The sequence below is a fragment of the Corapipo altera genome, unplaced genomic scaffold (genome assembly GCF_003945725.1).
Source record: "Corapipo altera isolate COAL_440 unplaced genomic scaffold, ASM394572v1 60886, whole genome shotgun sequence".
Taxonomy (NCBI): domain Eukaryota; kingdom Metazoa; phylum Chordata; class Aves; order Passeriformes; family Pipridae; genus Corapipo; species Corapipo altera.
This window is the reverse complement of record NW_020885058.1, coordinates 363,569-389,640: the sequence shown is the minus strand read 5'-3', so window position 1 is coordinate 389,640 and position 26,072 is coordinate 363,569. Positions and strand designations below refer to the sequence as shown.

The following is a 26,072-nucleotide window of genomic DNA, read 5'->3' as shown; positions in this document are numbered from 1 at the left end:
ATTTCATAAGGGTAGCTGGATTGTACAGTGTTAATTTCCCAAATGTGCAGGGGCCTCCAGTAGCTAATCTAGGAATCGTATTCCAGACTCTAAGTCCACAAATTAAAAAGACTCCTTTTGGAAGAATAACTGAATCAGGGGTAGCATGTATCTGGAAAGGAATCTTTTCCTTGCACCAGAAACTGAAGTTGGAATAAGGTCCATAAGAGGTGACATTAATTAATTCAGAAGAGGTAACATATTTGTTGTGAACGAAGTAAAAACAGAGAGGAGATATAATACTCCCCAAGATTTCTAATTCCTCAGGTCTCTGCCACTGATAGCTAAATGTCTGTCTGTCATGTGAAGATTTTGCTGGTCATGTGAGACAGTCTAAGAATGGATTTCTAAACTGATCATGGTCATCACACCAGGGGATATATTGATTTCTAAAATCGCCCCATTCTCTTGGTGTCCAGGGGATTCCTACCAGACAGGTCTTAAAAGGATGAGAGGGGTCTAAGGTAGATAAACAGATAGAGTCAGTATTTAATGATTGTGCCAGGTTTAGCCAAACATTTTGACCAGAGAGCATTACCCAATTTGGAATTGTTGGAGGAGGTGTGGCAAGGGCTCCTGACGTTAAGTCTTTCTGATTTGCTGGTGTTATGCTGCACACAAGAAACAGTATTATCCCAAAAGTGATGCTGATGGGGGATCGCTTCCTGTAGTTGGTGCTGAATCTGTTGGTGCTGGATCTGCTGCTGGTTGAGCTGGGAGAGAAACTTCTTGGTGAATCCTTACTAGTCTGGATGGTATCCATCTTGGACCTGCGCCTGTGGAGACACAAGCGTGGCCTCTTCCCCAAACAATTAGGGGGACAGGACCGAGCCATTCTCCTGTCAGGATATCCTTGTATTTTACCTTAGCTTCCCCCGTTTTTAATTTTCCAGTTCCAAAATGATGTCCAACAGGTGAAACATCCTCATGCAGTCTATTTAAAAAATTGAGGACATACAATGCTTTGTTTAAACATTCTGATGGAGAGAGACCTACAGTTGTTTTTTCTTGTTTTTTCAGTATATCTTTTAAAGATTTGTGAGTTCTCTCTACTATCCCTTGGCCTTGTGGAGAGTGAGGAATGCCAGTGGTGTGAACTATTCCCCACATATTGAAAAATGTTTTAAGGGAAGCAGAAATGTATGCTGGGGCATTCTCTGTCTATTTGTTTTGGAATGCCCATTATGGCAAATGCTGAGGAAAAGTGTCTCTTAACATCTTTAGCTTTTTCTCCTGTATGTGCAGTGGCAACAATGAGTCCTGAGCAAGTGTCCACTGATGCATGTACATATTTCAATCTGCCGAATTGCGGCATGTGTAACGTCTGATTGCCAGAGTTCTAAGGGGCTAAGGCCTCTTGGATTAACTCCTTCAGATCTCACTGGAGTTACCAACTGACAATCTGGATATGCAGACACAATGGCTTTGGCTTGAGAGCTAGATAATTGAAACATTTTTTGCAGTGCTCTAGAATTTTGGTGGAAAAAGTTATGCGAAATTTTTGCTTTCTCAAAATTGTTAGGTGTAGGTACTGAGTTAACTGGGAAAGTTGAATTTGCTGCTTTATCTGCCACAGCGTTCCCTTCTGTAAGTGGGCCTGGGAGGCATGTATGTGATCTAATGTGAGTGACATAGAAAGGATGTTTCCTCTGTTGGATTAATAGTAACAATGTTTTAAACAGTGTAAACAACTTTTGATTGTTCAAATCTTTTAAGTAACTATTTTCTATGCGACTCACAACTCCTACAACATAGGCAGAATCTGATACTAAATTCAGAGGCTGTGGAAAAAGCTGGAACGCTCTTACCACGGTTGAGAGTTCAGCAATCTGATGTCGGAGGACAGAAATTGTGTGAACAATTTCTATTGCATTTCTGAGACCTTTACCTTGGCATGGCTGGGTGCAGACAGTAAAAAATACTGTGCCACTAATATGGCTGCAGGCCTTGTGCCAAGGTGAAGGAGGAGTTATTTTGGCAGGAAAACAAGTTTTATGGACACCTGCTGTTATCCAATTAGTACTGTACACCACAGTATGTTTCCCTTATGTATCCAATGTAACCTGGGAAAGAATCACGTCTCTGTGTCACAAGCAGCATATAAGCTGCCTTTCCTGTAATAAAGCAGACATTTTTGCCAATCATATTAATTTGTGGGCATTTCTGTCTGACCCCCTCCGCTGTTATCTGGCGCCCGTTTAACAGGGAGTCCTACTTCGCCGAGTTCTGCAGGAACGTAAGGCAAACGGAGGAGGCATGGGGCCCGCGCTATCCACAGAGGACGAAGCGACGGAAACGCTCCTCCGCTTTATGATCTCTCTAGGAGAGCCTGTTTCTGATGAAAAAGCCCCTAAGGGATTAATAAAATGAGTGAGAGCGAAGAATCTACTTCCCACTGCTCGGACCGCCTTTCAGGTGTCCACAAGGGACGCTATAAAGGCATTGTTTTGGGACGGGATCTCTACGGGGTCGGACGCCGCTAGAAAGTGTACTATATTTTGGCGTCTGGCAGTTGAGTCGCTACAAGAGTTAAGTTCTGAGCGACGGGGACTCATAACTGTTCAAACAGCTCTGTCGGGGGATGGCGGGACTACGGCAAGTCCCCGCCCCGATCGGTCCGCTGTAGGGGAGATCCCCGTGCCTGCGGCTGCGAAGTTGCGAATGCTAGGACCCTTAAAAGCAGCGAGATCACCTCCGTTTAGCACTGTGTATGTAGCAGCAGAAAGTCTAGGGGCTGCAGGAAAATCAGTAGCGGCGTAGACTAAAGTTGGAGTCGTGCCAACGGCACCGCTCTCTACTGCGGCTGCGCAGTCGGCAGTGTCGCTCCTCACTGTGCCTGCTACTGCGCATGTGTCGCCTGGACCAACGCTGCTAGGAGCCTCCGTGTCGCTAGATGGCGCTGCATCGCTGGCGCCTGAAGCCTCCATGAAACCCGGAAGAAAGCCACTGTGGATCGCTGCCATGACAACAGACGCTGTTTTCAAAAAAACCCCAAAAAGCCAAAAAACAAACAAAAAACCCCAAAACCAAACCGTTTCCAGGTATGGTACATATGAAAAGAAGTAGCAGCTATTGAGCCTTGCATTAGAAGATGCTATATTAGCACAACGAGCAACACCGAAAAAGTGCCACTTCTCGTTGACAGGAGAGGCAGGCTAGAGAACTGCCTTCCCGTATTTTTGTTAACTCTCGTGTTAATTGTGTTGTGTGTCCAATGTTTTTGTGAGCTCATTGTATTGCTAACGGTACCGTGCTAGCGTGTGTGTGTTGGGGGTTGTGTGTGTGGAGAAGCGAACATACGTTTGTTAGTAACTGTTAAAACCCAGAGGTGAGAGTCTGGGAGAATTTCCTCCCGTTAGAGTGTCTCAGGTACACGTAACGGCATAAGAATTCCCTTTAGGATTACTCAAACAGCTGCCAGAGTCCGGCGTGCTGGCGCTGGCAGCCACGGCAAAAGGCGGCGGAGGGACCTCAGCGACAGTGGCGACGGCGGGACAAGCGGCAACGCCGACAGCTACCTCTGCAGAGCCAGCCAGACTTCTGCGGGGATTCCCGGGAGCTGCACGGCGCACGGAGCGGCCCGGGGAACAGCAGCTCGGCGGTGACTGGCTTGCGGGGGAGTAGCCCCGCAGAATCCAGGCATGTCAGTAATTGAGAAGAGAAAGCAGAATCTCTCTCTTTAGTCCTTCTACTCACTTGTACATAACTTAAAACTAAAAGATTGTGTTTTCCTAGAAGTTAGCATGCAATCCCAGAGAATGAATCTTTATATAAAAGCTTTAGTGAATTGCCTTATTTTTAGTTACATCTTACCCCTGTAAAGACCTTCTGCCCAAATATCGTGTTCAGCCTTAGCAGGAGGAGACATAAGGTTCACACAATAGAGATCATTTGTTGCTTAGCAACTGGTTCACACAATAGAGATCATTTGTTGCTTAGCAACTGAGTGAGACTCAAACCACCTCCAGCAGTCTCTCAGAACTAGGGAGAGAGTAGAACTTACCTTACGAAAACTACAAATTTGCAAATGAGATAAATGGAAAGCCGACAGGCTGAGGATTTCCTTAATTCTTAGATAAAACATCTCTCTATCTTCCTGTTATAAACTGAGAAGTGATTGTGACAGTGGAAATCACATCTTTAGAATTGTGTTTAAAAAGGTTTACTCAGCTGATTTTAACATTTGTATGTTTAGTTTATATTCCTGTCTGATATTATTTCTTTTCCTTGGTCAAGTTTAGTGAATTATTTTTTTTCTTCTGTGTTTGTGACAGAATTGCATCTTTGAGCTGCATTTCATGTACTGCTTAAGCAATTGTTAATATTCTATTTATAACAGCAGCAAGAACATTTTTTCAGATTTTAATATATATCTTCTGTTGTGGATTCGTACAGTATGTACAGAGCAGTTTGGTCAAATGAAACATATTATACGTTTTTAAATGTTTTATAACTGCTGATATAGCATACAGCCTAATTGCTTTTCTAAAAACACTACTCAGGCACACACTATGCTGTGAAGTTTGACTTATCTCTCTTGGCACTGATGTTATGTCAACAGTTACACTACATGAATTTCAGATTCTTTTTAAAATAACCTAACAAGATGCAAAATGTGCGTGTTTAATTTATATCGATAAAAGAGCAAATTACTAAATTACACTTTTCAAAAAACATTGATGTGTGAATTAGAACTTTTTATGCCCATTTGATTTATAAAGCAGAAATGTCTGGAGATTACATGATAATCTGTCAGGAAATCAGTAGAGATTGCAATAAAACTGAGTTACTGGAGTCAGGTTGAACTTAGTAAAATTTTTCTAGTTTGCCTCCCAATATAACGATCTCAAAGCTAGATTTAGTTAGCTTTACATTCGGTGAATTATTTAAAAACTGTGAGTGATTTAGGATTTTAATATAACAGGTGTGGGTTTTACCTGTTCTGTGCTGTTGTTCCACAATTATGGAGTTACATGATCTTACAACTAGTTATTTGTTTTCCTTTGTGCTGCTTATGTTGTGAATTCTGTTCTCTTACCGAAATTTCATAAGTAAAAGAACTAAAAATACGAGCAGATAATGTAGCTCACATCTAAGGAACTGGCTGCAAACTGGAATCTGGCTTTCTCTATCCTTCTGAACTGCACATGTAGCTTAAAGCTGAGTATTGAAAAGAATAATCAAACAGTATTTTTTCACTGTCGTAGACTTAAACGTGCTAAATATATTGAAAAGTAAGTAAATTAACTTTTACGTACTTAACTTTTCCTTCCTTCTTGGAGTAGTGGGCAACATTTCTACGGTATTCTGAAGAGAAAGACCTTTGTAGTTATCTTTTTAATTTTGTGGTTATATTTTTAGTTTCCTGCTGAGATAGTATTAATTATAATTTTGGAAAAAGAGAGAAAATGACACAAAATCTTTAATTAGTTCCCAAGTGCAAGAAATGTATGGTCTGTATTGAAAAGCCCTGGGATGCACCTGGTGTTGTAATTGGTATGACTAACAATACCTCTCCTATGCCTTCAAATAATCCTTATTCGTTTGGTTATATCACAAATCAAAAATGTTCATTCTCAATCTATCGTTAGTAATTGTCATGAATACGAGGAGCCAATCTGTGGCTCCGGTGAGCCTAGCCCGAGAATGAGCAGATGATACAAAATACAGTAAATTGGAGAAACTGTTTTAATTGTTTTTGTCATCTTTGTATTAATCAGAACAATAACTAAGGCCATGCATTAACCATTCAATGCAGGCCATGCATTTTAAAGAACAACATGCATTGGTTTTTTCTTTCTTGTATAGCAGGCCTCTTGGCCTAATAGATCCCTGACTCTACTATTCCAGAGTTAAGGAAATCTCTGTCACCAACAAGGTGTTTCCACTTATTCTTTTTGTATGTGTTATTCTATTGTTAGCAAGCAAGGATCAGAGTTGGAATCACAACTTGCATTTTTCTCCAGCATAGAAAGTTATAATATGATTACATTTGTATTATGAATTTAGCCAAAATTTGGAAACAAACTCTCCTGAACTGTGTGCTGCCAAGTTGTTCTGGCAGCAGTGTTAAAGGTAAAAGCTAAAGCTAAGTCCTGGCTTCAAGAAGTGAAGGACATATATGATGCCGTGTGCAGAGTGTCTGCAATTGTGCTTGGTTTTGCCTCCTGGGATGGGGCAGACGTGTCACTAAGGGGAAAAGAAGACAATGGAAAGCTGTAGAACTTGTAACATCCTGAGGGCTAATGGTTGTCACTGTATACAATGGTCTGTTTCTGTGCTGTTCATGTCACACCAGTGATGTTTGTGAAGATAAGGCAGACTGGTGTGGTTTCAGAATTCTACATCAGATATTGATTATTTTGCAGTGCTCATATTTGTATGTGTTTCATCCCAGTAGTGTTACAGCAGGTAACAAGAATTATTTGGAATCAGTATATGACAGAAACCTTTTGGCTTACGAGTCTACCCAAGATTATATGTGATTGTGCAATAACAATTTTTGAGATAACCTTCTATATCATATCCAAACTAGAAAAAACTTTTAAAGGGTGGAGTGCTTGTCCACTTTGAAAAATACTACCAAACTGCCAGGCAATGCTATGTATTTGGTATAGGGGTCAGTGATTTAAGAATTTGTAAAACACTTTTGCAAGACAGAAACGGGGAGAGAACAGGTAGCAGCCCCCTCAGTTCACTTGCAAAAGTTGCTTCATATGTTAAGGGTTTTTTTGTACACAGGTGTTCGTAGCTGCCTGCATGATGAATGAAACCTTGGAAAGAAAGAATGAGGTTGATGCTGTTTTCTGCGGGTAACAATGGTAACATCAGGAGCCGTTGTGGCTAACAGTTTCCTCAATATTGTTAGAACACAGTTTTTGGAGCACAGTTCTTTTTAGTATTATAAACATAGTTTTTTTAGTCATATACACCTTTTTAGTATAATTTTTTTAAGCACATGAAATTAAGGATTTAAGAGAGTGTATTGTACGAACTTTAAAGTAAGTATTACAAGAACACAATTTTTCAGCATTATGAGCACATTTTAGTGTTGTTAAGGCACAGTATTTTTAGTTTTGTTGGAGCACAATTTGTTAGTATGTTTAAGCATATAATTATAGAAGGTAAAGATCTTAGATTATTCACTGGGTACTGGTGGAAGAAAGTTTACCTGTTTGGTGGAGAAGCTTTCAAACCAAAAGGTACTAGAGAATTAGTATGGTCTCGTACTTCATGAGACACAGTGAAATGAGATTCAAAAGTATGTTTGTGTGAAGTGTGTTTGAATGATGGTGGCCACCGTGTGAAAGTGAATGAATGAAAATGTATGCATGTATATGTGTGAATATTCACTTACACATATACAAACACTTTTGGATAAACAAATACACCGATACCTTTACATAAAATGGCAAAAAATCCTGAACAAACTCTCCGGGCTGCAATAGAATGGTATAACGGCGGAGAGGCTCGGACAGAATTGCTTACGAATCAATATGATTGGCAAAAATGTCTGCTTTATTACAGGAAAGGCAGCTTATATGCTGCCTGTGGCACAGAGACATGTGATTCTTCCCCAGGTTACATTGGATACATAAGGAAAACATACTGTGGTGTACAGTACTAATTGGATAACAGCAGGTGTCCATAAAACTTGTTTTCCTGCCAGAACAACTCCTCCTTCACCTTGGCACAAGGCCTGCAGCCATATTAGTGGTGCAGTATTTTTTTACTGTCTGCACCCAGCCATGCCAAGGTGAAGGTCTCAGAAATGCAATAGAAATTGTTCACACAATTTCTGCCCTCCGACAATGGTATGCAAAGAGTGCAATAGAAACAGAAGATCCAGTGTTAATATATGATTATGTCATTGTGTTATTTAAGGGCCAAGGTGTGAAAAAGTATAACAGAAGACATATGACCCAGAGTTTAATGGAGTTCCATTTCCAAGGATGTTCTGGACGGAGTGGAAATTTTAAGAATAAACCCTACATGTAAAGAAGCACTTTTAGGCACACTTTGAGAGCACACATCTTGGGGTCAATAGGTTGTTAAGTTTATTAATGATAGTAGTGTTATTGTATGTCTGCATTTATTGAAATGTTATGGATACAATAAGGAATGTTACAGAAATACAATTTAAATTGTTCAAACTTCAACAGGGGATTTGTCGGAGGACAGAAATTGTGTGAACAATTTCAATTGCATTTCTGAGACCTTTACCTTGGCATGGCTGGGTGCAGACAGTAAAAAATACTGTGCCACTAATGTGGCTGCAGGCCTTGTGCCAAGGTGGAGTTATTTTGGCAGGAAAACAAGTTTTATGGACACCTGCTGTTATCCAGTTAGTACTGTACACCTGTGGTAGTTTCCCTTATGTATCCAATGTAACCTGGGGAAGAATCACATCTCTGTGTCACAAGCAGCATATAAGCTGCCTTTCCTCTAATAAAGCGGACATTTTTGCCAATCATATTGATTTGTGTGCATTTCTGTCTGACCCCCTCCGCCGTTAATCTGAGATGAGCCTTCAACTTGATGAACATCTGTTTTCCATTCTCCTTTTTCAAACCAAGCTACTACTGCATTACTAGACTTCCCCAAGCCGTCTCTGAACAGTGTCACAGCTTTCTTCAAAGGGCTAGTAGAAAAGTTATTTCTCAGTCTGGGTTGGGAGATAGAAAGAAACTGTAGAAAAGGAATTGCTGGTAGATGGGTTATCAGTTTGCCTGTAAAATCTGACATAACCAGTTGAAAATCAAACAGATGTAAATCATAATAACGCAATTGAGATTTGGACAGTGGAACATAAAGAAAATCTGAGTCTTTCCCTGACAGTTCTACCATTCGGAGCTTGCCTTTGTGACAGACTTTTGCAAGCATTTCAGGTAAAGTAACAAATGTCTTCGAAAACTGGTGACTGAGAAATACCCATTCCCACAAAAGAAATTTTTTGGGTTTTGAGTCCAATTGTCCTATTACAGCAAAAGGCTGTTTTGATCCACGAAAGATTAGCAATGCAGTAGGTAATCCTTCCACTCTCCTGTTTACCTGTTGTTCTGAAATTTTTTGATTGATCACTTCAATAATATTCTCTGCTTCTGGTGTCAAGTGACGAGGAGAAGTTAGTTCTGCTTCTCCTTTAAGGAACTGAAACAAAGGAGCTAAGAAATCTGTTGAGAAACCAAAAAAGGATCGTATCCAAATGAGATTTCCCAAAAGAGACTGCAGATCATTTAGTGTTTTTATTTTGGTGGGCAAGGTTACTGCTTGAGACCTAAATGTTCTCTCATCTATTAACAAGCCAAGGTACTTCCACGGGGAAATTTTTTGTTCCTTTTCTGGAGCTATTTCTAACCCATGATTACTCAGGGCTTTTTTCACAGATTCATGTACCAATGTCAATTTGTCAGTATTAGGGGCTGTGATTAATAAATCATCTATGTAATGGAAAATGATAGCTTCAGGAAACTGAGATCGAACTGGCTCAATTATATTGGACACTACAGATTGACATATTGTGGGACTATGTGGCAACGTGGCAATGTGAGCCAACTTAGATGTTTGGAGGGTTCAGCTGCATTAATAGCTGGAATGGAAAATGCAAATTTGTGTGTATCATTAGGATGGAGGTAGATATTAAAAAAACAGTCTTTAATGTTTAAAATAACAAGTGGCCATTCTGCTGGGAGCATGGCAGGGGAGGGTAACCCAGCTTGGAGGGCTCCCATCGTCTCTATGATATTGTTGACTTCTCTTAAATCATGCAATAACCTCCATTTTCCAGATGATTTTTTGATTGTGAAAATAGGAAAGTTCCATGGAGTGTTTGTGGGGACTAACCTCTTTTTGTCTAATTGTTCTTTTACCAAATTATGAATTTGCCGCAATTTCTCTCCTCTGAGGGGCCACTGGTTTATCCACACTGGTGTGTTTGATGTCCATGTGAGAGGTGGTGCTTGCAGCTCTCCAGTGGCCCTCATCACAAATTTGGAATGGATAAGATAATTCTCCACTGTGTTATTACATCTCTGCCCCACAGGGTTAGTGGAATGTCCAATATAAAAGGCTTAGATGATGCTACCTTACCCTGTGGGCCTTGGACCAGAAGTGGTAAAATGCTCTGGAGAGGAATTTTGGACCCTCCTACTCCCTGGATGTCGACAGCTGGTCTTGTTGTACCCCAGGTGCTGGGCCAATCTTTGGTAGAGATAATTGAAATGTCAACCCCGGTGTCCAATAAACCAGACACGGATTTCTGTTAACCTGAATTAGGAGAGAGAAGAGTACATTCTATTATAGGTCTGTCAAGAGTAACCTTTTGAGCCCAATTAATGTGAATTCCCTGTTCATCTTGGGTCTCTTCCTCCATGGGTATGACCTGTGCTATTTGATCTTCTGGATTAATCACTGTGGGTACAAAGTTAGGTTTGATTACAACAGACACAACTTTAGGATCTTGAAGACTCATAACCATAGGTAACACAGTAATGCCTAATGCAGTTGCAGAATCTGTTCCTGTGATAACACATTTACCTTTATAATTTGAAACCTGAGAAAAAGCAGAAGCCAACAACACAGTGTGATACTCTGCCTTTTCTAAGGTTTGCAGTTTTGAAGTTGCTAACTCCAATTTAAAGGCACTTGTTTGGGGTTTTTGTTGGGAACTGTTTGAGAGGGTAGATTAGATTGCCTTTTATGTCCACGCGCTGCTCTAAGCGCTGGTTAGGCCGTTTCCCGAATTCTGTGTTTTGTGAATAGGCCTGGGTGAGAGTGGGTTCCCATTTCTGTCAAATAGGGATTGACATTCTATAGCCCAGTGTAGCCCTTTTTTACATCTGGGGCAAATGTTTGTAGGAGTGGTTTTTTGAGAATTGGGGTTTTTAAATCTTGGGCGGTTAGCTTTCATATGACCTGGATGTTTGCAATTATGACATATCTCTTTGGAGTGGTCTAAGGCTGCTGCTAAGGCTTGGGTCATTTTTTCTGCCATCTGCTGAGTTGTTTCTGCAATTTGGTTGCCTAATTGTGTATTAGCTTCAGGTAATTGGTTAGACATTGACACTTGAGCTTGGACCAGACTATTTGTTAACTTGTCATTAGGGCTAATATCTTTACAAGCCTTTACCATATCCATGGGGGTAGGGTCACAAAGATTTCTGAGTATCTGCTTCAAGAATAGGGCATCTTGTGCTTCTTTCATACTTATTTGTTTTTCTATAGATTCCTTCAATCGCTCTGCAAAATCAATAAAAGATTCATCAGGCTTTTGAATTACATTATTGAAAGGTGGAGTTGTTTGAGAGGCATCAGCTACTGATTGTAGTGCCTGTAATGCCATGTTTCTGGTAGCAATTAAGTCTTGTTTTGGAATTTTGGCCTGATCTGTATTTGCAGCATATGGACCCTCACCAAAAAGCATTTGTATTGTAGTTTCTATAGGTCTACGTGTAGTGGTACTTGTTTTGTGAGCATATTTTCTAATTAAAGCTTTCCATTCATCTAAAAATAATGTTATTTGTACCTTATTTAGCAAGGATCTCATTATATCTTTTAAATCATTTGGAGTTAGTACAAAAGCTGAGAATAAAGACGACAGAACTCGCACTGCATATGCTGAATTTAAACCATAAGTTGTTACTGCCTTTTTTGCATCCTTGAGAAGGGGTATGGCTAAGGGGTCCCATACAGGGGGCCCACCTGGAGTATAAAACACTGGATATGCCTGCAATAAATTTAAACCATTAACATGTCTAGCAATGTTATTTATATCATTATAATTATTGGTATGGTTGGTTCCTGTGGAAGAAAGAAAAGGGTTAAAAGGAGAAACAGAATTGTTAAAATTATTTGACGTATTTGAAAATAGATTATTGGAAGAAAATTGGTTAAGTGTTGTTAAGGATTGTGAATGGTTTGTAGTTGGAAAACTGTTTGATTAGTCTGGTTCTGCTGAGTCAGTCACAGCTAGTTCCACGCTGTGAGAGGTGAGGGGAATACTGTCAGTTAGGTGGGTGAGTCTTTGATGCTCGGTCGTGGAGGTGTTCTGAAGCTGTTGTTTTCCTTGTATGTCGTGGCACGATGTAGAAAGGAGCAGAGGAGAGCTGGAACTGCAAAGCAGAGGTTTGCCCGTCCCCAGCGCCGGGCATAGACAGGGAGGGGGGCCCAATGACGTCATCCTGTCCCGCTCGGCATCCGTAGGGAACGCAGAAGTTCTCGCTGTTGGTCCGGTGTTGTTGGAAGCCGGAAGTTCCATGCCTCCTTTGTTTGACCATGCGGTGATGGCAGCCGGGGGCTGCGGCTGCGAAACTGCCTGGGGAAGCCGCAGTTGGTGATCTCCTGCTGAGAGGGGGGGCTGGAGCCACACAAACGCCTACTGGATTTTCCTCGGCACAATTCTGCCCCGAAGAGTGCCTGTGGCAGCTATTCCATGTGAGGGGCGGTGGAATAAAGTTTTGTGTCACTGGGGGTGTGCCTGGAGCGGTGCTGCTAGTCGGGTGAGGAGCGCCTGGGCTCGGGAACGGCGGGATAGGTTCTCCCACCCTCGGAGGGAGAGGGGGGGAGGAGGGGAGAGGTCTCACCGGAGCTGGCCGCAGGCGGCTCCTCCTCCCCTCGTTCCACCAGCAGTCGCGACGGAGGAGCCTGGGATGGGGCAGGAGGCGCCTCGGTGCTGCCCGGGAGGGGGGTTGCCGCCCCGGGTCCGACCCGTACAGGGGGCTGGGGCGGGCCAGTGCCAAAACCGCCAGCCTTATCAGGAACCAGGGGCGTGGCACCGCCATGCATCGACCACGGTGGGGGGGGCCACCGGGGGACCCCTGCCAGCGGCTGCCGGAAGGGATCTCCGTCTCCCTCCTCCCCCGTTTCCTGCGGTGACTTCGGTCGCCTCCCCTCTCCCAGACTCAGGAGGGAAGCTGCGCTGTTCTCCCGTAGGGGCTTGGAACTTTTCTGTTGCATTTCAAGTATTGCCAAAACGTGGGTCCAAGCTATGTTGGCATGTAGTGCTGCTTTATCATTGTAATTTGCAGCCATCCAAATCTGTCTGCCCAGTAAGTCCCAATCTTTAGTCGTAAGACAGAAAGGGAGTTTATAGTAATTTTTAACCATAACTTTGGAAAGGCATTTTAAAGCTGTTTTGTTAGTCGATTTCCCGTTGGAACTCAATAAGTTTTTCAAACCCTTATAGTTCTCTTTCTCAGTCTTAGAGAGGGATGTACCCATTTTACAATTTTAGTTTTTTGGTTTTTTTTCTTTTTTTTTTTTTTTTAAGGGAATTTGCCAGTGCCTGCTCCTACCTGTCAGTTGCCAGGGAGGTTGAGAGGTATTCAAAACAGACCGCTATCCTGAAGGGTTGAGTCGTGGTGACTTGCTGAGTCTGCTAATACCTTGAACCACTTAGACACCGGTCTACCATGGAACACAGAATCGCCCCCTTCTGCGCATGAGAACTGCTTATATCTTCACAGAAGAGTTCAGACAGTTGTTGCCTCACCACGAGGGCACCATTTACGGCGGATGAGTTGGATGGGGAAACCTTCAGGCCCTGGGAGTTAGTCCATTACCTGGAAGGTGCATGCTCTTCCCCCCTGCCCCCGCCACATGGCCCTGCGACCCCGTAAGGAGCTCACACAGACCACCAGGGAGGGACAGACAAAAGAGGAAGTTTATTGTGGGGATAGGGGTTTATAAGGCTTTTAGGAGGGTTAAAAGGGGACCAATTACAGGTTCAGGGTCTTACAGAAAAACCAATCGGGTAAAGAGTTAACAGTCAATAGGAAGGGGTTAACAAAGGCCAATGAGAACACCTCAGGACATCTTCCCAGGACACTCCTGTATGGGAGATAAGAGTCCTTCACAGAGGGTGTTGGGAAGAAGGAGCAGTGACTTTGCAGAACTGCAAAAAGCCATTTTGAAACCTGTTTAAACCACATTAAAACCTTCTGTTTCTATAATATTTGAGCTGTTTTCTTCTTTTTCTTCACTAGTCCATCTCTGACAGGTTTTTTTCCATCCTACATATGGTAAATCCATTGCCACAAGCAAGGGCCCTGAGACTGTGACTCTGAGATGTGCTGGTCTCACTGGAGCACACCTGAAGAATTATGGAGATTAACCAGGGGCCCCTGACATAACAGAATCCACCAGGCAAACACCAGGGAAATATCTCAGAGGCATTAAGGGATTTTCTTCTTGGAAGATGACATGACTGACAGCCCAGCTGAGGTGCCTTTACACCAGTGCATGCAGCATGGACAACAAACAGGGAGTTGGAAACCACCGTGCTGCTGGAAAACTATGACCTTGTTGCCACTACTGAAACTTGGTGGGACAAATCCCATGACTGGGGTGTGACTGTCAATGGCTACAGGCTGTTCAGAAGGGACAGGGGAGGAAGGAGAGGCAGAGGCATTGCCCTCTACATCAAGAGGTGGATTGAGTGTGAAGAACTGTCTGTGAAGAACAGCCACAGGCAGGTGGAAAGCCTGTGGGTAAGAATCAGAGACCGAGGCAACAAAGGGAACCTCGTGGTCAGTGTCTATTACAGACCAACTGACCAAGGGGAGCCTATTGACAAAGCCTTCTTGCTCAAACTACAGGAGGCATCGCACTTGCAGACCCGTCCTGCTGGGGGATGTCAACCACCCTGACATACACTGGGAAAGCAGCACAGCGAGCTGTAGGCAATCCAGGAGACTCCTGAATGCATGGAGGACAACTTCTTGAACCAGATAATAAACAACCCTACCAGAGCAGATGAGATACTGGGTCTGATGGTCACTAATGCAAGTAAACTAATTGGGGACATCAGGATTGGAGGTAACCTGGGCTGCAGTGATCATGCACTGGTGGAATTCAGTCCTAAGAGATATGGGTCAGTGTCTTAGTTTAACAAGACACAAATGTTTGCTAAGGAGGGCAGGACAGGAAAAAACCTAACTCCTCCCTCCAAGTTATTATAACTTTGAAATTAGGAGACTTAAGGTGAAAAGGTGTGGAAAAGAATATAACAGCTCTTTACTAAATATATATGTGACAAAAACAGAACAAGCAACAATATCGCAACCGAAACTTTCAAGGGAAAACAATTAAGTATTTTTTGCCTTTCGGTGCAGTTATAACCACAACCAGCAGGGGGCACTGGCACCACTAGTGAGGCAGGGGCTACAGCGACCCACTCACGGTCACCACGTGGCACTGTTGGGCCTCCAGAGAAGCGAAGGCTGCAGTTACTGATGGTCGGCAACCGGTCTGAGACCCCAGGGAGAGCTCCCAACAAGGACACTCCTGCTGTGTCCCAGAGTGGGGGGAGTTGGAAACTCCTCTGCAGATGGCACCAGCTCCAGACAGGCTGTCTCCAAGCATGCTCACTCCAGACAGTCCCCGTTGGGTCCAGTCCCCCTCCCCTTAGCTATGGAGGCGGCGACTGGCAAGGGACGAAGGTGCTGGTCCGTCCAGCAAAGAACAGGGAGACCCAAAAACCCCACGAGGCAATGGCAGCCTCCATTGTTATAGTCAAAGAGACCACAAGTAATTTTTAAAGTATAAAATTCCAAAATTTATTGAAGGCAAATAAGCAAAACAGCGCTGGGCGACCGGGGAGTCTCCGCTCCACCAACGGTCCGCAAATTCAAAAAACCACAAGCTCGTCCTTTTATAGATTTGTAACTTTCGTTTCCCCATAGCCCCCGCCTTGTTCCATTTCTCTCTTTTCACATCATCAGCTCTCTCTGCGCATGCTCTGCTCTGTTGCTTCTGGTTTCCGTTTCTCCCTTTTCACGTCATCAGCTCTCTCTGCACATGCTCTGCTCTGTTGCTAGGGAATCGGTCCTGGGATGAAGACGACAAATCCTCCTCTTGTTACCCCTGGTTTACCTCTTTATGTACGCTTGTGCATTATGTCTTTCCCACATCATTCTAGGCATCCCTTCCCCATATATACATTTAAGGTCTACAGTTAACATAACAGAATATAGCTTGTCATATTAACATAACATTACGGTTTGACATTTTGCAACTACAACATTGCAAATATAATTTGATCAGCAAATTATCTGTTTTTGTCTTTATTAACCATTACAATCCCCCCCTTTCCTATTTACCAGTAATTTACTTATCAAATCTTGTTACAGCTTCCCGAGCTGCACTCAGGGTAGGAGATTGTTCTGCTCTAGGTGTTTCTTCGTTCAATTCAAGATATTGCTGTCTCATTGCCATAAGTTGTACCGTTTCAATTCTACTTTTAATAAAAGTCACAAGTTTATTCAAATACAAGGACCAAATGTCAAAATGATTAACAACATTATTAGGGGACCTATTAGGGTAGAAATCAAAGTAGTTAACCAAGGTGATTGATTAAACCATGATTCAAACCAACTCTGTTGAGCTTCTCTTTCCCTCTTCCTTTGAAGAATTCCTTCACGTAACTTAGTCATAGATTCGCGAACTACTCCTGAATGATCTGCATAAAAGCAACATTCCTCTCCTAAGGCAATACACAGTCCCCCTTGTTGTAAGAATATTTAATCTAATCCTCTTCTATTTTGTAAAACTACTTCAGAAAGTGAAGTAAGGGACTTCTCTAAGTATGATATTGATTTTTCAATTCTCTCTAAGTCTTCATCAACTACTGCTCTCAGAGATGATATATCCCTTTATTTTGTTGAACAAGGGATGTAATTCCAGTCGCTGCCCCTGCTGTTCCCAGACTAAGGAGCAGTAGTTATGGCAGTAAGTGGTTCCCTTTTTTGTATCTTGTGTTTATTATCATCCCAATGGTCAAAGATCGATTCCTTTGAATGGTAAAGGATTCGGGGTATTACCATTATCTGTACACAAAATTCTTTCATTAAATATTCGTAAAGACAAGCAGGGAGTTATACCAGTCTTTGAGCATATCCACCATCCTTCTTCGCCAGGTATAGCCCATTTCTTTGTTTTATCAAGTTTCTTTATTGTAGAGCTGCATAAGTTATCTTTGGCTGGAGGTACATTTCCTATGCACACTCCTTGTCCTCTCACCTGTTGGAGAGTGATTCCTATCTTTCTCTCTTCCCAATTACAGTGTGTAGGGTTGTCCTGATTGGATACTTTAAATGAGGTGTTCAAAGCTATCCCTTCATAAAATGGGGGTTTGATATCATAACACAACCAACAGGAATTAGTCACGTTAGAGTCAGTGTAGTTCAGTGCATGATAGGCCGCTTGCATTAACTTTAATAAGGGTTCTGCTTCCTCATATACCTTGGTGGATGCTAAGGTTACACTAGTATCATTAAAACTAACAGTCGGGACAGTCGAGGTTGTGAAATTCTTTCCTTTCCTATTCCCCTTCCGTCTTGAGTTACTTTCTTTCTTTTTTATGACCTTATTGGGTCCTATTGCCAGAGGGCGTTGAGTTATTTCTTGTTTTTTAATTAGTACTAACCCTCCCCTGTCTGTTCCAGGTTCCCAGTATCTGACTCCCCAAGTTTTTCCTAATAACCATCCTGGGTCCTCTGGTTGCATTACCTGTAGGATTATATAACCACAATTGCAATACCCCACAGATCCCCCAGACGAATCAACCTGTGGATGCTTGCAGCTGGGTGGACCCCATGTCGTGGTTAAGTATTTATCTCGGGAAGTAGGGGTCCAAGCAGAAGCTATAGTGGCACAATCCCAGTATGCACAATAATATTGATTAGGATAGTTACAATACCCCTTTCCTGTATTAGATGCAGGACAAAAATAATAAAGTTTCAGATTTAAACAATGTGGTATAGGTACCAGTTGGCACAGTGTAACAGAGAAGCTAGGAGGTCCTGCTGTAAGATTACTCCCAATTATTTTTTGATCGCCCCATCTGGCCAGGGTCCAATTGTACGGCTGATGCAGACTTTCTCTGCTTTGGGGAAGCTGCCACAAAAGCACTACAATCCATACACAATTTCCCATGTCTCGTCCTCCACCGTATTATTGCTCTGCCTCCTCCGTCTACTCCTTTGCAGGGAGCAACGAGGTTTTCAATATCTTCTTGGCAGCAGTCAATATTCTTCAGGAGAATATGGGGGTTTGGTAGATTCTTACAACTTCCCAGTCTTTTCTTTTATTTCCCAAGACCTGTTTGTTCCATATGCTTCTCTAATATTTCTAAAAGTTGACTGGTTGTTAAATTTGTTTTCCAGGCAAATTTAATGGCACACTGTTCTAAAGTTTTGTACCAATCTTTTTTATAGACTTCCCAGGTTTCTGGTGCCAACCATTCCCATCCGCAAAATAACCTATCAATTTCTAGAACACTCAGTTGCTCATCAGAAGCAATAAAGAAATCTTGACATTTCATACAATGGGTATGCCGTCTACTTGCTACACAATACCACTTTATACCACATAATATGCATTTACAACTGACCCAACTTTGATGTCCTGAGTCTGGGTGTTTTATACAGGGTATTTTTCGTACAGGTCTTTCTGGCAAAGTAATTTCAGTTTCATATTCACAACAAAAAGGGAGAGTTACCCCTTTTTCAGCAATTTGATACAATCCACTTCCCCCGGTCTGGTAGGGGATTTATCCAATGGCTATATAGAACTCTTATTAAGGTTAGGCCTGGAGGTACTCCAAACCAGGAGTATAGGCTAGGTCTTACGTCCCGTTCAAAGCGATTCATTAACCAGTCCTGTTTTTCTAAACTTCATTTGGAGATTTCCAGGTTGAGAGGTTACAGTCCATTCAGGAGTGTTGACTGGTCCTTTAACCCGAGACGCATGAGTCCATCCTCTTTCTGCTGTACAAATTGCAGTATCTGTGGTGAGAAGAACAAAAAAAGGCCCTTCCCACCAAGGGGTTAATGAGGATTCTTTCCAAGTTTTAATTAACACCTGATCCCCAGGTTGAATCTTATGTATTGACATGTCTAACGGGGGTCGCTGAGCTACCAGTCCCTTCTTTCTCAATTCCTGTCTCCTCCTCATTAATTCAATTATATATTCCCTCAAAAGGGTATCTGCTACCTGTGGCAGTTTGAGCCACATTAGAAATCCAAAAATCTAATTTCCAGGCTTCCCCCACCCCTTCCCAAAAATTTCTCCTAACACCGGAGAGAAACTTTCAGGCTAGAGGCTTCTGTAGGGGAAGGGGGAAGTATATACATTTATTTACACAAATAAATATACTGTAAAAACTAAAGGCAACTATATATATATTACATTTCTATCAGTATCTCAGTCTGATGAGACTGGACTGTTTGCTAGAGAGGATGAGTTCTGAGGTAGACCAAACTCCTCTCTCTCAGCACTTGTAATATCAAAATTAAGGGGCTTTACTTGAGGAAAATGTGGAAAAACAGAAGAAATAACAACCCTTTATTAAAAGATATATGTATGTTAGCAGAAAAAACAGTAACAGAACACAAAAAAACTAGACAGTAGTCCTAGAAAAAAAAAAAGTCTGAAGGAAATACTTCTCTGTCCTTTAGCACAGTCCTAATTGTTGCCTGCAGGGAGCGCTGTTGAATTGCTGAAAGTGTAGAACCTGCAGCTCTCGTTTGCGGTCAGCAGGGGGCGCTGTTGGGCTCCGGCGGTCGCCACGCGGAAAGAAGGGGTCCAGCGGGAGCGGTCCTGGCCCATGGGAGGGGCCGAGAAGGAAATGGGGGGTCCTTCCCTCAATGGAGAAGAAAGGGGAGGAAGGCAGCTCACTCCCACGGGACTCACCACTGTTCCAAGTGACAGCATCTCAAAACTCCTCCCTTCTCTCCCGCGGGCAACGCAATTCAACAAAACACAGCAGATCTGAGGAGCGAGGTAGCCAGCAGTCCGAGCTGACCGGGATGGGAAAACCAGGGCAAACCGACTTCCAGGTCCTCTCTCCTAAATGCCCTGGGTGCAGACCCCATCCCCATCTTCCAGACAGAAAAAAAAACTCCACGGTCTCCAGGTCCCCCCAACTCCTCCCCGAACAGCCAACAACCAGTCTGCCCCTCTTACCCCCAGAACAGAACCAACCCCCTCCTCTCTCTCCAACCTCTCTAAATGACCCATCAGCAGAGCCAGGGTACATCCTTTGTAAAGCTAATGACCTCCCTTCCCCCCCTGCTCACCCCATTTTCCCTTGGAGTGGGGCAGGGGAAGAAAAAATTCCCCTGCATTCCTAATCTATAACATTATCCACGCCTAATTTTTCTTTCCCATGCTACGACACTTTATCAGATTAAATCTTTGATCCTCATACGTACATGCATTATTCTACCTATGTACACATCTGCTAATATATACAAAACCAGATACAGATACAGAGTTACATACAGATGCAAATATACCGTTACAGCCAGTTCACCCGAGAATAAGGTCCCTTGGGCAAAAACAAACCCACGAATGGGTTTTCTTTTGCCCAATACAGGGTTAATCCAAACCTTTTTCCCTAACATACCCCTCGTGAATCACTGTGACCTTGTCTCCATCCACGGTGTGGAGGGACTCTGATTGGGCAGGGCTGGCTCGGTTGATGGAGCCTCTGGTGTTAACTAGCCATGTAGCCTTTGCTAGATACTGATCCCAGTGCTTGTCTGTCCCTCCACCCAACGCTTTCAGGGTGATTTTCAACAGTCCATTATGCCGTTCAACTTTCCCTGCAGCTGCTGCATGATATGGGATGTGGTACACCCACTTGATGCCATGCTCCTCCGCCCAGGTGGCAACTAAGCTGTTCTTGAAATGAGTTCCGTTATCTGATTCGATGCACTCTGGGGTGCCATGTCACCACAGGACTTGCTTTTCAAGGCCCAAGATGGTATTTCGGGTAGTAGCGTGAGGCACCGGATACGTCTCCAGCCATCCAGTGGTGGCTTCCACCATGGTGAGCACATAGCGCTTACCTTGGCGGGTTTGTGGCAGTGTGATGTAGTCAACTTACCAGGCCTCCCCATACCTATACTTACTCCAACGTCCACCATACCATAGGGACTTCAGTCTCTTAACCTGTTTGATGGCAGCGCAGGTCTCACAGTCATGGATAATCTGGGAAATAATGTCCTTGGTTAAGTCCACCCCTCAATCTCGTACCCATCTATGGGTAGCATCTCTGCCCTGATGGCCTGAGGCATCATGGACCCACCGTGCTAGGAACAACTCTCCTTTGTACTGCCAGTCCAGGTCCACCTGCGACACCTTGCCTTGTGCAACTCGGTCTGCCTGTTCATTGTTGCGATGCTCCTCATTGGCTCGACCTTTGTGCACATGGGTGTCTACATGGCGGACTCTCACAATCAACTTCTCTGTCCGGGTGGCAATGTCTTGCCACATATCAGCGGCCCAGATGGGTTTTCCCCTGCGTTCCCAATTGACCTTCTTCCATCTGTCCAACCATCCCCACAAAGCATTGACTACCATCCACGAGTCAGTGTAGATGTAAAGCTTTGACCACTTCTCCCGTTCAGCAATGTCCAATGCTAACTGGACAGCTTTGAACTCTGCGAATTGGCTCGATTCTCCTTCCCCTTCAGTAGCTTATGAAACTTGTCGGGCGGGGCTCCATACATCTGCTTTCCATTTACGTTTCATTCCTACAAGGCGACAGGAACCGTCAGTGAAGAGGGCGTAGCGCATTTCCTCTTTTGGTAGTTTATCGTATTCTTGGGCTTCCTCAGCCCATACCACCTGCTCTTCTTCTTCTTCATCTGCTAGACCAAAACTCTCACTTTCCGACCAGTTTGTGATGACTTCTAGAATCCCAGGGCAATTCAGATTTCCAATACGGGCACGCTGCATGAGCAGAGCGATCCACTTACTCCATGTAGCATCAGTGGCATGATGTGTAGAGGGCGCCTTTCCCTTAAACATCCAGTTCAACACTGGTATTCGAGGTGCCAGGAGCAGCTGTTCTTCTGTGCAGATCACCTCTGAGGCAACTTGTACTCCTTCATAAGCCGCTAGGATCTCCTTCTCTGTTGGGGTGTAGTTGGTTTCAGATCCCCTTGTAGCTTCGGCTCCAGAACCCAAGTGGGCGGCCTCGAGTCTCACCAGGCACCTTTTGCCAGAGGCTCCAGGAGAGACCTTTATTCCCAGTTGCAGAATAGAGTACATTTTTCACATCTGTCCCTGTCCTGACTGACCCAAGGGCTACAGCGTGTGCAATCTCTCATTTAATCTGTTCGAATGCCTGTTGCTGTTCAGGATCCCACTGAAAATCATTCTTTTTGCGGGTTACCAGATAGAGAGGACTTACGATTTGACTGTACTCTGGGATATGCATCCTCCAGAAACCTATGGCACCCAAAAAAGCTTGCATTTCCTTCTTGCTGTTCGGTGGGGCCATTGCTGTGATCTTATTGATGACTTCTGTTGGGATCTGATGACACCCATCTTGCCATTTCACCCCCAGGAACTGGATCTCTCGGGCAGGTCCCTTAACCTTACTCTTCTTTATGGTAAACCCAGCTCCCAGGAGGATTCGGATGATTTTCTTTCCTTTCTTGGAAACCTCCTCTGCTGTGTCCCCCCATATGATGATGTCATCAATGTATTGCAGGTGTTCTGGAGCCTCACCCTTCTCTAGTGTGGTCTGGATCAGTCCGTGGCAGATGGTGGGACTGTGTTTCCACCCCTGGGGCAGTTGGTTCCAAGTGTACTGCACGCCCCTCCAGGTGAAAGCGAACTGTGGCCTACACTCTGCTGCTAAGGGAATGGAGAAGAATGCGTTCGCGATGTCAATAGTGGTGTACCACCTCGCTGTCTTGGACTCCAACTCATACTGGAGCTCCAACATGTCTGGAACAGCAGCACTCAGCGGTGGGGTGGCTTCATTCAGGCCACGATAGTCCACAGTCAGTCTCCATACTCCGTTAGACTTACACACGGGCCAGATGGGACTGTTGAAGGGTGAATGGGTCTTGCTGATCACCCCTTGACTCTACAGCTCATGGATCATCTTATGGATGGGGATCACAGAGTCTCGGTTTGTCCGGTACTGCCGGCGATGCACTATTGTGGTGGCGATGGGCACTTGCTGTTCCTCGACTTTCAGCAACCCTACGACCGAAGGGCTCTCCGAGAGATCAGGCAATGAGTTCAACTGTTTAGCCGCCTCGGTCTCCACAGCAGCTATTCCAAAAACCCATCTATGTCCCTTGGGGTCTTTGAAGTACCCGTTTTTGAGATAGTCAATGCCCAGGATACATGTGACATCTGGACCAGTCACAGTGGGGTGTTTCTGCCAATCTTTCCTGGTCAAGCTCACCTCAGCTTCCACCATGGTCAACTCCTGAGACTCTCCAGTCACCCCAGAAATGTAAATAGTCTCTGGTCCCACATGTCCTGAGGGCATTAACGTACACTGAGCGCCAGTATCAACCAAAACCTGGTATTCTTGTGGGTCTGACATGCCAGACCATCTGATCCACACAGTCCAATAGACATGGTTGTCCCATGCCTCTACCTGGTTAGAGGCAGGGCCACTCTAACATTCGTTTTCATCTTGCCAGTCACCGTTTTCCTCTTGTGAATATTGACGGGAGGTGCCCTCTAGCGGGTCAGGCCCCTGCTCGCAGGATACTGGTACGGCTCTCACTTTCGCAGACTTCCCCTTTTCTTTCTCTTTCAACTCTTGTACTCGGGCTGCTAGGGCATGGGTAGGTTTCCTGTCCCACCGTCTCATATCTTCTCCATGGTCAGTTAGGAAGTACCACAGCTCGGTTCATGAGGTCTGTCAGCTCTCTCTAGCTGGGGGGCATCTGGTTCTCACTGGGGCCATATGGAAATTGCTTCTCTCGATCCTCTCTTTCAACCCTGTAGTTAATTCCTTGAGTCCGTTGTGCTGGTTGAAAAGTTAACCAACAGGGGAAACCAACCCAACTTAAAAGAGAGATTACAAGTCAGAATAACAGTTTAATAAAATAATACAGTAAGTACGACCACACAGACAAGCAACAGACCCTAACCCACAAAACCCAAATGTACAAACCAGCACCCCGGGGCACAAACAAAGCGGTGTTCCCTGGCCCTCCCCAAGTCCAAAGCAAAGGGAGAGGGGAAAAAACCTGCTGGTGGGAGAGCTGCTGCAGTCCAACCAAAAGTGGTGATTGCAACCCAGCTGAGGGGGGTGGTCTCAGTCCGGCTGAGAGCAGTGAGCTGCAGTCTGACTGAGAGTGGTGAGCTGCAGTCCTCCCCTGGATCCCACGAGTGGTGGTAAGGTTCTGAAACTCCAGGTTTATATATTCTCCAACTCAGGCAGGAATGTTCAGTCCCTCCCCCAGAGCGGGGAATTCCATAAAAGGATGTTCAGTCCTTCCCTCAGAGTGGGGAATTCCATAAAAGGGTGTAAGGGTGCTCAGTCAGGGAATTCCACAAAAGGGCATGAGGACAGGAACATCCCCCCACCTCGCAGGCCTCTACTGACAACAGTTTCTGGGAAATGGCATGGAGGGCTATAGAATACACAGTTTTGGGCTACCCCATTCAGTGATGAATCGGTCCCAACTGTTCTAACTAGGACACTTGTAGAGAAGCAAGATTCAGGATGGGAACAGTTCCAGGCATGGAGAAAAGCATACAGCAATTGGCAGGACTTTCATATGGACTTTACTGTTATTATGTGGTTTCACTGTATCCATGCTACACAGTGCACAACTGCACATGCCCAGGCTTCCTCCTCCGCCTTTTGCCTGTGCCCTGTTCTGATTTGCTCCCCCGTTTGTCTGTCTGATAGTCCACCCTCTGTTCTGCCCCTTTTTCCCTGGTGGGACACTTAAGAATCGGGCGCACGCCTGAATAAAGAAGTCTACTTGCACCCTTCCTCGTGTCCTGTCTCCCTTTCGGACCCCGACAGACACTCGTTAATCATTGTCTCGACAGAGGAGATGCGGGCCTGTAGTGGTCCTTCGATCATACTGTCGTACAACCGAAGTTTATTTATTACAGACATCACTGGCTCCCACTTCTCCCCAGCCTGCAATGATGTCAGGTAACCTTTATTTGTGGACGACCCCGTACGTGTGAAGCTCCACCACATCTGTGGTGTACGCTTAACCTTGTCAGGATCGTTGGTGGGTTGCCCATCCCCTCCAAACAATACTTCCAACAGTGCCATTTCCCTCAGCCGTAGGATTCCTTCTTCTATGGTCTTCCAGCCCATGGTATAATGATCTACCTGCAAGGAATCTCTGTAAATGAACCTCTCCCTCACACCGTCCAAAAGCCGTGCCCAGAGAGACAGGGACTTCGATTCCCTCACAAATGCCTCCTCAATACCCACATCCTGGGCAATGGACCTCAAGAACCTTTCTTCACCGCCATCAAGGTTTACGGCATCACCTGTAGAGTCCCAAACTCGGATCATCCAGGCCAGAATGGGCTCATTCAGTCGACGAGCAACGTCTGTCCGTAAGTTCCGGAGGTTGTTATATGATAAAGACTCAGTGATGATTTCTGGCTCTGGAGCAGCCGCCTGTGAGGATCCTGCCTCCCCATCATCATCAACTGGGCGAACTGATTTGGTTTTATATTTTTTCCTTTGGATGGGGGCAACCTCCGTTGACTTGGTTTGCCCCTTTGCTTTGGCCTTATCCTGAGTCACCTTGGTATTAGGCATTTTGTTTTCATCCTTTAATTTCCCCTGGAAGTGCTGCACCATAGCGAGCAACTTCCTGTAGGCAGTGGCCAAAGCCCCACATGCAACTGCCAACTACCTCTCCATGGATCCATCACGATGTCTCTCCCTCACGACTTTCATTATTTTTGTAGGGTTCAAGAGTTGTTCAAGGGTGAGCTTCCATGTTATGGGAGCTGAGCAACTTTCTAAGAATTTACCCATGTCCTCCCATAACCCATGCCACTCGAGGTTTTCCACCCCTGGGGCAGGCTCCTGGACACCTTCTCGGTAATTCTTGGCCTTGGCTTCATATATCAGGTATACTATAATGGCACAAACTGGGATGACAAGCCCAACAATTGAAACGTCTCTGACGTCTAAAAAGGATTTAAACTTCTGTCATGGTTTGAGATCTCCAAAATCTAATTCCCTAGCTCCATCCCCCCTCCCACATCTCAACTTAGTGTAAGATGTG

General features: G+C 44.4%; 1 long non-coding RNA gene across 1 annotated transcript; it reads right to left on the bottom strand.

The window, feature by feature from the left end:
- Positions 1-4,122: 4,122 nt before the first annotated feature.
- LOC113959726 lies at positions 4,123-24,970 on the bottom strand. The gene is made up of 3 exons (XR_003531909.1): positions 24,838-24,970; positions 22,913-22,919; positions 4,123-4,135 (listed from the first exon to the last, which is right to left on the bottom strand). It is a non-coding gene; the product is annotated as an uncharacterized LOC113959726 (long non-coding RNA).
- Positions 24,971-26,072: the final 1,102 nt, after the last annotated feature.